Consider the following 11,308-nt stretch of genomic DNA (forward strand, 5'->3'; position numbering starts at 1 on the left):
AAACATACGTATATGAAGGAAAGGTCAAGAGTAAAGATCAGCTGCCTTGCGCATGAGCAGCGCCCGCGGAGTTCACGGACAGACTTGCCTAACCTCCAGCACCTCCAGCCTTGTTGGTCCGAACCCCAAGCTGGCAGAAGAGCCCTGGCTGGAGTTTGCCAGCCTTCTCTCCTGCAAATAAACAGAATACACACACACACACACACACACACACACATATATATACACACACATATATATATACACACATATATATATGCATATATATATAATTTTTTTTAAAACCTATGATAGGTGATTATGTGGCTTTCACTCAGCTCTTGTAATTCACTCATACCTCCTGGCATTCATGAGTCATGGCTCTTTTACACTTGTCACAGGAGCCTACTCCCTACCCTTCATGGGCCAGCTCTCCTAAAGATGGCTGAACATGTAATTGCCTTGAAGTGTAAAATATTTCCCACATTATTTATTACAGCCATGCCTGCTAGCACCTCTATGGTTGAGGTTGTGTCAGCATTTTCATTATAACCCCCTATTTCCAGCAGTAAAAATGTGCTCCGGGCTCAGACTCAGCACATGGAAAATAAGTCCAGAAGGAAATTTTCTACCACTTTTTTTTTTTAAATAAATAAATTGGTCGGGGCATTTTTTAAAGTTATATGACTAGAAGGGGGAAAATGTCATAAAATGAACTTTTAAAAGTCTCCCATTTGTGCTCCTAAATTCTAAGATTCAGAGGAGGGTGTGGTGATAACGGTTTTCACCGCTGATGCAGCAGGCCAGATTCATTCCTTTTTCTCTATCCTTGAGAAGCCAAAGGAACGAAATAGAGCCATGTCCGGTTCACATTTGAAAATCCACTCAAGGAATAAGGAAATGGATTTGAGTCAGAAAAAATTAAATGGCCCCAAAATGTAGGTGCAGGGCCATCCCCTAGTATAGGTGTAAATGCGGTCAGATCTAGGAAAGATGAATGGTGCCCTCTGAGCTGCTGATGGTTTAGAATTAGTTGCAGTAAAACGGAAAAAGGATGGGATTTGGCATGCAGAGACCTGTGCCTGAGTTCTGCCATTTATTAGGCATGTGTTTTAGGAACTGCATTAAGACAGCCCACCACCGGGGAGCCTCTGAGTCCTCAGTTCAACATTAGAGGACTATTAGTCCAAGCTGGCCACAATTAACAAGGATATGACGTTTGGACTGGGACACTGTGCTGTACGCCAGAAATGGACACGTTGTAATTGACTGTACTTCAATTTTAAGAAAAAGCATGTGATATTTGGAAGCTCTTATTAACAAAGTTCATGAGTGGGATCAATGAGATGTTCTGAAAGACTAGCTTATTCCATGAGACAGACACACTGAGAAGAGGACATGGGACTGGAAAAGACAATGTGAAGATGGCGGCAGACCCTGGAGTGATGCAGCTTCAAGCCAACAAATGCCAACAAATGCCACGAGCTGGAAGAGACAAGGAATAGGATCTCTCATAGAGCCTCCAGGAGAAGTGACAAGTTGTTCTTGGATTCATGGTCATAGGCAACTTTCGCTTCCTCCCAAAGTCAATTTTTCCCAGATGTTATCTAATGTAATTTTATGTGTTTACTACAATTGAGCAAGGATTAATTTCCCATTATGTGCTCAGTACAGTTCAAAGCACCACAAAAGATTTGAAAACATGCTACTCCATACCACCTAGAAGTCTGCAACCTTGTAGGAAACACAGACTTACTTGCAGGGAACAATATCAACTCTTTCTTGGTGGTGGATATGATAGGGGGAGACGTGAGCCCCCCAAAAGATATCCATGTCAATCCCTAGAACCTCTGAATGGTACCTAATTTGGAACAAAAGATTTTGCAGGGGTGATTAAGTGAAGGATCTTGAGATAAGGAGACAATCCTGGATTATCTCAGGTGGGTCCTACATGCATCACCAGTGCTTTTCTGAAAGAGGAGAGGAATCAACAGACATACTGGGGAGAGGACATGGAAGCAGAAGAGACAATGGGAAGATGGCGGCAGACATTGGACTGAGGCAGCTTCAAGCCAATGAATGCCAAGCAAGCACCACGAGCTGGAAGAGACAAGGAATTAAATCTCTCATAGAGCCTCCAGAAGAAGTGAGGTCCTGTTGACACCTTGATTTCAGCCTCCTGGCCTTTAGAGCCACAAGAGAATACATTTCTTTTGTTTGAATCCACCAAATTCATGGTAATTTGCTCCTGCAGCCACAGGAAACGTCGTAGCGGGAAGGGAGAAATTTCCCCCTTGTTAGCACATAAGGAAGCCCAGGCCAGTGTGGATGACAGGATGGGGCAGAGAGGAAGGATGCCAAAGACCACACAGACCAATTCAGCAGTTAATTTTCTTCCAAATTATGATCCACGTCAAAAGAGGTGTGCTTCAGGGCAGCAGCCAATTACAATATTTACTTTGAAGATTTGCATGGCTCTCTATCTATAAATTATCTCTAAACATTTAAAAACCTACGTGTTTTGTTATGCTAAGTCTTCCCACCAACCTTTAGGTTAAGTCAGCTAAAATTACACTTTAGCAACAAGTGAAATCCTTCCTCAAGTGACTGTATTGTCTCCGGAAAGAGAGAGCGCTTTGCTCTAGAGGAAGGGGCAGCACTTCCACGTCTTTAGCGATGATATCCAGGGGCAACGTACAAAACTGGAGCCTGAACGATGAATCCTTCCTGGTCATCTTAGCAAATATCCTGATGTCAGTAGAGTATTCATTTCACAGGCAAAGAATTATAGTTGTGACACCCTCCAACTTCTTTATGTGATAAGTATGGCTTTAAAAAAAAGTTTGCTAAATTTTAACAGGAAGGAAAAAAGTTCATCTTTTCGTAATCCTGGAATTATTTAGTCACCACTGAAAAATCTCCGGAGGACCACTACCTTGAAGCGACTCAGCCAAAGTCAACCGAAGTATTGGGAGAAAAGATTTTGGTTAATTGAATTTTAAAATAAATTTATTTGGCCAGAAGCACTTCTGTTTTAACCCATGTTAGAGGCAGTTTTTAGAAAGCATATTGGCTCTATTTCCTCCTTAATAAGTGTAGCCACTGAGGGAAAGGGCTGATTTATCTGTTGCAATGAAGAAGTTGGTCCCCAGGGCGCTGGGGCCACGACCCAAGTGCCCTAGAGGAGCCCTGTATCACCGTTACCTCCGACTGCATCTGCAGTGATCGGTCCCCTTTTTCATAAACAGTTTTCTAAGACTAAGGCATGAAATCGGAACTTCCGTTTGTTTATATTTATAAGCTCTCACATGGACTGGGAGTCTTGGGTTGTTGTGACCAGAGCATTCTCTTCATTCTGGCAAACCTCGTTCATACCCTTACTTTTCTCCAAAGAACGTGTCAAATTTAGAAGTAAATAGTTCGTTGCTAAATGTTTCATTCCTGTGATAGACTATGAGCTCCCCGGGGCAGAGGGCCTGTCCGTCGTGTTCCCTGCTCTGTCTGCAGCAAACACGGGGCCGTTAGCTCGTATAAATACACCAAGCATCCGTAAGTCTACTTACAGGTATGAAATTGGCATACCCTGGCAGTGTGAGCAGCGGTTGGACAACTGATGTTTAAAACCCAATTGCTCTTTTGGCAAAGAAAAGTAGGATTGGAGGTACATGCATTCAAAGATGCACAGACTTCCCAGTCCTTCCCTTGGCATCTGGGAGACCTCACAGGGACAGCATCTCTTCCCCCTCCTGTATCCGGGATCCCTGTGGTCCTGGGGCTCAAAGTCCGGGAGCCCTGGGAAAGCTGCTTCCCTGCACTATATTTAGATATTCCGCCAGAGGCTACACTGATGACTGATGACCATCGGCTCAAACGGGACAACTGGTTCAGGCCCGGGCAGAGATGGTGCCTGTGAGAGAGTCACCTCCTTGGGCCAAAAGGTCAGGTTAATGATTGAGCAGAGGAAGCTGAAAAACCACGGTAACGTATGACTAGTTTGCCTGTGTTACCTTTGCTTAAGTAACCAGGGATTGAATGGTTTAAGTGCTACTCCTAAGCGCGGAATGAAACAGTATTCCTGGGAACAACTTGAAGGATTTTGAGAGATCTGTTTCATAATGTTCTTCCACACAACCTGCTCAACCTCACGTCTCCCCGCTCCACAAGGACGTCCACCCTCCAGGCTGGTCTCTGCTGCCCTCAAACAAGAAAACACCCCTGGCTGATTTTGTCTCTGTGGTTTCCCCCTTTTTTTTTTTTTTCTCCTCATTGCCTGGCTTTCTCTTTCCTTGGCCAAATGATGCCATCATTTACCTCTTTGTTTCTTCTGTTTCATTTACGGCTCTTCCTCTGAATTCCTTCAGTACTTTGTATCATGCAATTTAGCCAAAAAAACTCCCATGTATGTTAGTTCTAATTTCTCAACATAATTTATAAGCCATGATGATAAGCACTTTGAGGATAGAATCAGCGTCTTATTTATTTTCTCTGCCCTCCCTCTCTGTTCAAATTAGGGTCAAATGCATAATAAGTTGTCCATAAATGCCTACTAATGATGGATTTATCTCTATTGGATTTAAACACAGTTTCCATCTCTCGCTATAATGAGGGAGGACACAGCTCAGGGAAGAATGAGATTCTTCACAGATTATTAATTCAAAAGAAACAAGCCATACCTCCGTGATGTCCAATTGAAATGTTTAGTCCATCTGTTTATTTATCTCTCAAACATTAATTTTAAAAATACACTTTTCCACTTCACTCTGCTCTTTCTCCAGTTTATAAAGGAATAACTCTACCTCTATGTCACAGGTGCCTGGCTCCTACTTCAGGATTTTAAAATCTGTTCCTAGTGTGCAGTTAAGTTGAAAACTCTGGACTTAGAAACACACATTTGAGAATCTGGGGATGATTCTGGGAGAGTCCTGCCCTGTGTAAGTGCCTGGGCCTGGTGGGGGCGTTGCAGAGACATAAAAGGGAGAGTAACGGAGCTTCCAATCTTACAGATCTCAGAGTCCCGGAGAAAGGTGTTATGATTCTTCTCAGCTGCGTAACAAAACATCCCAAAATATAGTGGCTTAAGACAAATCACTTTCTTACAGCTCACAACTTTGTTGGTAAGGAATTCAGATGGGTCTCAGCTTCGCAATTCTGTGTCAGCAGATGTCCCTCAGCGGCATCCAGCTGGGGGATGGGCTGGGGCGTCCACATGTTTGGAGCCTTGGAAGGGATGCTGGAAGGCAGGGCTCAGCCAGGGCTCTCAGCAGGTGCGCTTGTGTGTCCTCCCCAGCATGGCAGCCACAGAACATGTCTTTCACACGGTGGTTGGCTCTCCCCAGAGCAAATGCTCAAGCGATAAGAAGCCACCAGTCTCTTAAGGTCCAAATCAAAAACCAACACAGGACCATGGATGACCTCCAACATATTCTGAGCCAATCAGTCACTGAGTCCACCTGGTTTCAAAGGAACAGAACACAAACCCCATCTCTCAATGGGAAGAGTTTCAAGGAATTTGCGGCCATTGTTAAGGTACCAGAGAAGGTCATAACATGCACTTGACTCTACCGCCAGGTGGAAAACAACTATTTGTACAAAAGAGGCACAAATGAGCACTGGAAAAGTTTAAAAAAGGAAGAGATTATTTCCAGGTGGCAAAGTAAAAGATATCTTCCCCAAAGAGCTGGCATTCAGGTCGATCCTTGAATGACGGACAGAGTATATTTTGAGATGCTGGGTTGAGGAGAAGGCAGGAGGGACAGTAGAAGTAAAGTCGCAGTATTAGGACATCCCATAGCACGTGCACGGAACAGCAGGTGGTCCCTCTTCCTGATGGGCGGACTGTGTGACTGGGGGGAGGCTGGGAAGTTTGGGTAGCCCTGGATCCCCACGGCTTCTGAAGACCAGGCTAAGGAGTCTGGGCTTTATTCTATAAGCAACGGGAACTCATACTTTTCTTAACGAGTTGTTGGGAGCAGGGAGGAAGAGAGTGGGGTCTTCAGAGGAAGGAGTTCTCTAGAATTTGAAGAAATTGAGCAAGAACCATGTATTTATAAAATTGGAAGTCCATCCCTCTCTATGAGAAAATGAGGCTTTAAGAAATGAGTAACAGTAATAATAATAACGGCCATTTATTGAGTGTTTGTCCTATTCCATGCTCAGGCTTTATATATATACTAGCTAGTTAATCCTCGCAACAACCCCATGAGGTCAATACTATCACTATGAACATCTTCCAGATGAGGAAAGTAAGGCAGAGAGAGATGAGGTGACTTGCCTGTGGTCACAGCCATAGTGAGCCCACACAGTGAGCCCCATGTGATAATGTCTAAAGTCACATGGTTGGTCTGGAGAAATGCTGGAATTTGAAGCCAAACCTCCCAATTCCTATTCCACTCCTTTTCCCACAGGATAGAATTAAGGAACAAACAAATGTTCCTCCCTTGTACTATTTTCTATTCTCTGATTTTTTTTTCACCCTTCACTTTCGAATTCTTTCCTCTACCTCCTTGGTAATGACATGTCACAGAAGAATGTGTCATCTTTGTCCCCACTTCCATCCTTTCTCCCACTCATGCTCTGAAGTCCCCTGCCCTCAGACATGGTCCCACAAGCTTATTCCAGGGAGTCGATTCTAGTTATTTTTAAAGAAAAAGCATGAGACACTTGAGATTTCTTTCTAAGTAACATCTGAATCACACACACACACAGTAAATTATCTTCTCTTCCCGAAAATGTAAACTGTGGGAACCTTATTGGGTAAGAGGCTCCTGGCGGCCACATCTGTAGATGCTTCTCTAAATGCTGTCATCCACGCTGGCAGGACTAAACTGACAAAAAGCATGAATCATCCCCCAAAGGGGTCAAAGGACTGGTTGTAGGTGAAGGCTGCCTGCCCTGTTGACCATAGTAACCACCCCCTCAGAAATGATATGCTGAAATTACGTGTCTTGCAGGCTACATCGATACATAAATTCTGCCTATAGGGCACCCAGGTCGTGGACCTCAGATCAATAATCAAATAGAAAATAAGTGGGAAAATGCACAAGGAAAATGAAAGGCAGTGGCTTTTCCACAGCCTGGAACTTGGCCTTGGGATGCTCCATAAAAGCCTGGTTTCCTTGAACTTCTCAGACCTTCGTGGTAAGAGTGGGGGTTGAGGAGGAGAAGGGATGTCGTAAACAATATCTAGACGTCTTATTCCTTACGTGTGTTATGCCTATTCCCTTTCTACAAGCAAGGGTAGGAAGAGGAAGGGGAGGCGTGAATAAAATAAGATCTGTTTGAAAGCCATTAGAATGGTTGAGTGCAACAGCAGGTTCAAATCTGTCAGCTGCAACACTCTCTGGCTGTGTAAACTTAGATAAACGTAAGCGAGTAACTGAATGTCTGTTAACTCATCATTAAACCAGGGAAAACAGCAGTGCTTACCTTACTCGTAGAGTTGCTGCAGTTATTAAATAAGTTAACATCTATATAATTCTTCAAGGAGTACACGGAATAGAGTAATTGACATACAAATGGTCTGTATTCCTTTTAAGCCCTTAATATTGCCTTCTCACTCGAGTGCCTTTCTGGCGTCAGCAGTGCTCATCCTCTCTGGGTCTAGCGCCCTCCAGCCGACAACTATCTGTACTTCCATCCATTCTGCTAGGTCACTCTTCCCCAGGGTTCCTCGGGGCTCCCAAACTCCACTCCCCTGGGGATCTGCAGGGGCAGAGGTCTTCCCTGACCACCACCTCATCCCAAAGAGCCCTCAGGCTCACTCTGCCCCCTCCCCTGCTCTTTGTTCTTTCAGTGCCCCGACAGCTACTAATTTGGTTGTTTATTTACTCTCTGTCTCTCCTCTCCCACCAGCAGGTGAGGTCCAGGAGCACAAGCCGGCTGTGTCTTTCATTCCCGCTGTATCCCTAGTGCCTAGAAATATGCCTGGAACATAACAGACGCTCAATAAACTGAATGAATGAATGAAAACTGAAGCGATCACAGAGTATTGCCCCCAGGGAAAGATGTGCTAAGAATAACAATACCCTCCTCCACCTGCAGGAACCGGGGAAGGCAGGCTGTGCATGACTGTCAGAGGTGCTCAGTCAATGCAGTCCATGCATCTGGACCACATGGAGAGAACACGCTTCCAAGCGTGGGTTACTTTTTTCCCCAGAAGCAGGTTCAGGGATTGATCATTAGCCAAATAAAACTTTAACCCCTGGCTTTGAAAAGGCTCCTCTTCTTAGTTCATTCTGGGACTCCCTCCTCCTAATTCCTAGGAAGATTTTCACACAGGGTGTGCAAAGCCATCAGGAAGCAACACGGTTCTTATGACACTGAATTTCAAAGGAACCAATGAGACAGATATGCTCGCAAACCTTCATGACAGACAGACTGGGCTCAAAAATGACATAAGCTTCTAAAAGGTGAAACGCATTTCATCAACAAGCTTTCATTACATACTTTGATTTTAACATGACCCTATCGTGTGTGTCCTGTGGAACACAAAACACGATGAGGCATGATCTCTGCCCACAAGGAGTATTTAATTCTTGAATAAGCAAAGCCTAGAATATTTAATTCGTTGGCAGAAGAGGCGACCTTAAGATATGACTTCATGTGTTGATACTGCGCTTCCCAAAGTTACCCCATCATGAGAATTACTTGGATGTCTTGTATAAAAATACACATTCCCAGGTGCAGCCATTGGAGAGTCCAAATCGCCACATGTAGGTGGAGGCTGGGAATCTGTATTTTTAATAAGTGCCCAGTGAAACTTCTGGTTGGGCAAGCTTTGGAAATGCTTTTCTAAAATAATGAAGCATTGCTTCTTTAAGTGCAGAAGGATTTAGAGAAAGTCCAGCGCAAAGTGGGGGGAGAGGATCCAGAAAGGCTTAATGAAAAATGCTTGTCTCTCTCATCCACGCCGCCGAGCTTTCTAACGAACGCAGCCGTCTGCAGTCTGCCCACCTCTTCTGTCCTGCACCTGCAGCAATCCGGATTTGCCCTCCCTACCCCTCACCCTGAATTCCTACCCCTTACCATCTCTTCGCAGAACAGTCTTTTCTCATTGTTTGCTTCCGGGAAGCATCTCATAGAAAAAGTCTTCATTCTTTTTTCCTTTCCTCTTAATCCACACTTCCCTTATTCGCCACACTCTCCTCTTTTTTCATGTGTCCTACAGTTCCAGTTCTCTTTTTCTAAAGTTTTTTCAAAGATTAATTTACCCAGCTATATGTCATGTCTTCACAAAGGTCTACAGCATACTTTATACCAATCCTTGGATAGTCTATGCAGCGGGGGTCTTTCTTAAAGATTTTGTGTCTTTCTCAAATGGATGGTGCATTGATGGAGAGGACATCCACCTTGAATCAAACAATGATTAGCTTTGGCAATAGAAGTGCAAATGAGATGTACATTAATTAGAGTATTGCTCTTTTCTGCTGTAGACATATTGCTGTAGTCAGGTCTGTAGTCTCGAGATATGCACACACTGTATTTAAATAGAACACAGATACAAACATATCCAGTTATGCAAACCATGCTAATACATCTATTCAGTGTTAATATTGCCATGGCCCATATCATAGTGAATGTGATCCTCGGTCCACTAGGGGATTGCTAAAGTTCTCCTGATAAATTACCTGATTTTTAAAATTGGAATTCTTTAATAATTCTTGCTGACAGTCCAAATCCATAGGTTTTACTTTTTAGATACAGTTTAAGGTTAAGTATTAGTAACCCATTAAGAGCTGTTAAAATATGCTCTTCAAAAATATAAATTAACAGAAGACTAATACATATTGAGTCCCTCCCACGGCCTCTGCTCAAGCACCTGACGACCGAGCATTGCCTGTCATTCGCTTGGCTCCTCCGCACGTGACAAGGACACACACGTCGGGAGAACGACTGGTTACCAGGGCATCGTCAGTGAAATCTTGGGCAGACATAGTTTTCAACTATTATTACTGGTATCAAAAAAAAATCATGGCCTTACTGTTAGATTATGACGTTATGGTTTTGTTTCTGGACAATTGCTATGTTGCTATTATTTCCTTTTTTAAGATTTGGTCTCCCCAAGTCAATTTAATCATAGACAAGGGGCATGTGTCCATCATGATCAGACCCATTTGGGATCTTGGGCCTCAGAAGGCAGTGAGGGGTCTTGGCATCGGTGACCAGTGCCTGCCTCTTCCAGGACTGGGTCTGGGAGCACCTGCTCTCAGTCCCGGGACTGTTTCAATGACTCTCACACGGACAGTCAGAGAGGGACCACTGATGCCTCTGGGAAGAGCACTGGGGTTTGTGGTAAAACTCAGTCGAGGCTACAAGCCTTTTCTGAATCACACCACAAAAGGGGCTTACAGTTTCATGAAATGCTTCTCTGTAGAAAACCACCCTTGGGGAAAGAAAAACATTGTAGTTTCTTGTTCAGTGTTTGTTTTCTTTGTTTCTTTCTTTTTTTTTTTTTTTTTGACTTGTTTCATCTTTCAAGATAAATGATAAAAAAGAATTTTCAAATAAAGTATGTGTGAGTCTTCTGGGCACGGCCTTTCTTCGTCAGCTTGAAGCAATTCCTCACGTAAACTCAAGGGCCCTGGTACCCCGTAGGAGTGACCTGCTCTTGGGCTTCTGCACAAAGAAACTTCTGGTGAACACCTCCCTGCCCAATGGGAACTCTCAAAAAGAGGTGAAACTAAAACACAAACGTTGAGGGAGGAGAAGTGATCAGGAGCTGCTGGAGAAGATATTTTAAAAATACATTAATGGAGCCATTACTTCTTGGACTCTCTTGTCAAAACGGCAAGCCTGCATTGGAGCTGGGAAATATCTTCTCCTGCTTGAATACCTTCTAGTCTGTGAATGAAGAATTCCTCTTAGTTTAGCATCTCTCTGCTTGCCTGCTTAAAAGCAGAAGAGACTATAAATACAATCAGTTCCATCCCAGCTGGGTGACGCTGGGTAAGTGGAAGAACCGGCATTTATTGACCACCTGCTGTAGTATCTGACACTTTGCTTGCTTTATCTAATTTTATCTCACTATAATCCTGTATGATATGGATTTGTATTTTACATTTTACAAATGAAAAAGGTAAAAATCCAGGAAGCTTCAGTAAATTATCTAAAATCCCAAATGACTAAGTGATCGAGTCTGGATTCAAAGCAAGGACTCTATAAATCCTCAATCCATGCTTTTCTAACTTACCATCTACTTCTTTGTTTGTTTGGTTTGGTTTTTTTGGGGGGGTGGTAATTAGGTTTATTGATTGATTGATTTCTTTATTTAACGGAGGTGCTGGGGATCGAACCCATGACCTCGTGCATGCTAAGCACGTGCTCTACCACT

Source organism: Vicugna pacos, chromosome 20 (genome assembly GCF_048564905.1).
Source record: "Vicugna pacos chromosome 20, VicPac4, whole genome shotgun sequence".
In the NCBI taxonomy this organism is placed as follows: domain Eukaryota; kingdom Metazoa; phylum Chordata; class Mammalia; order Artiodactyla; family Camelidae; genus Vicugna; species Vicugna pacos.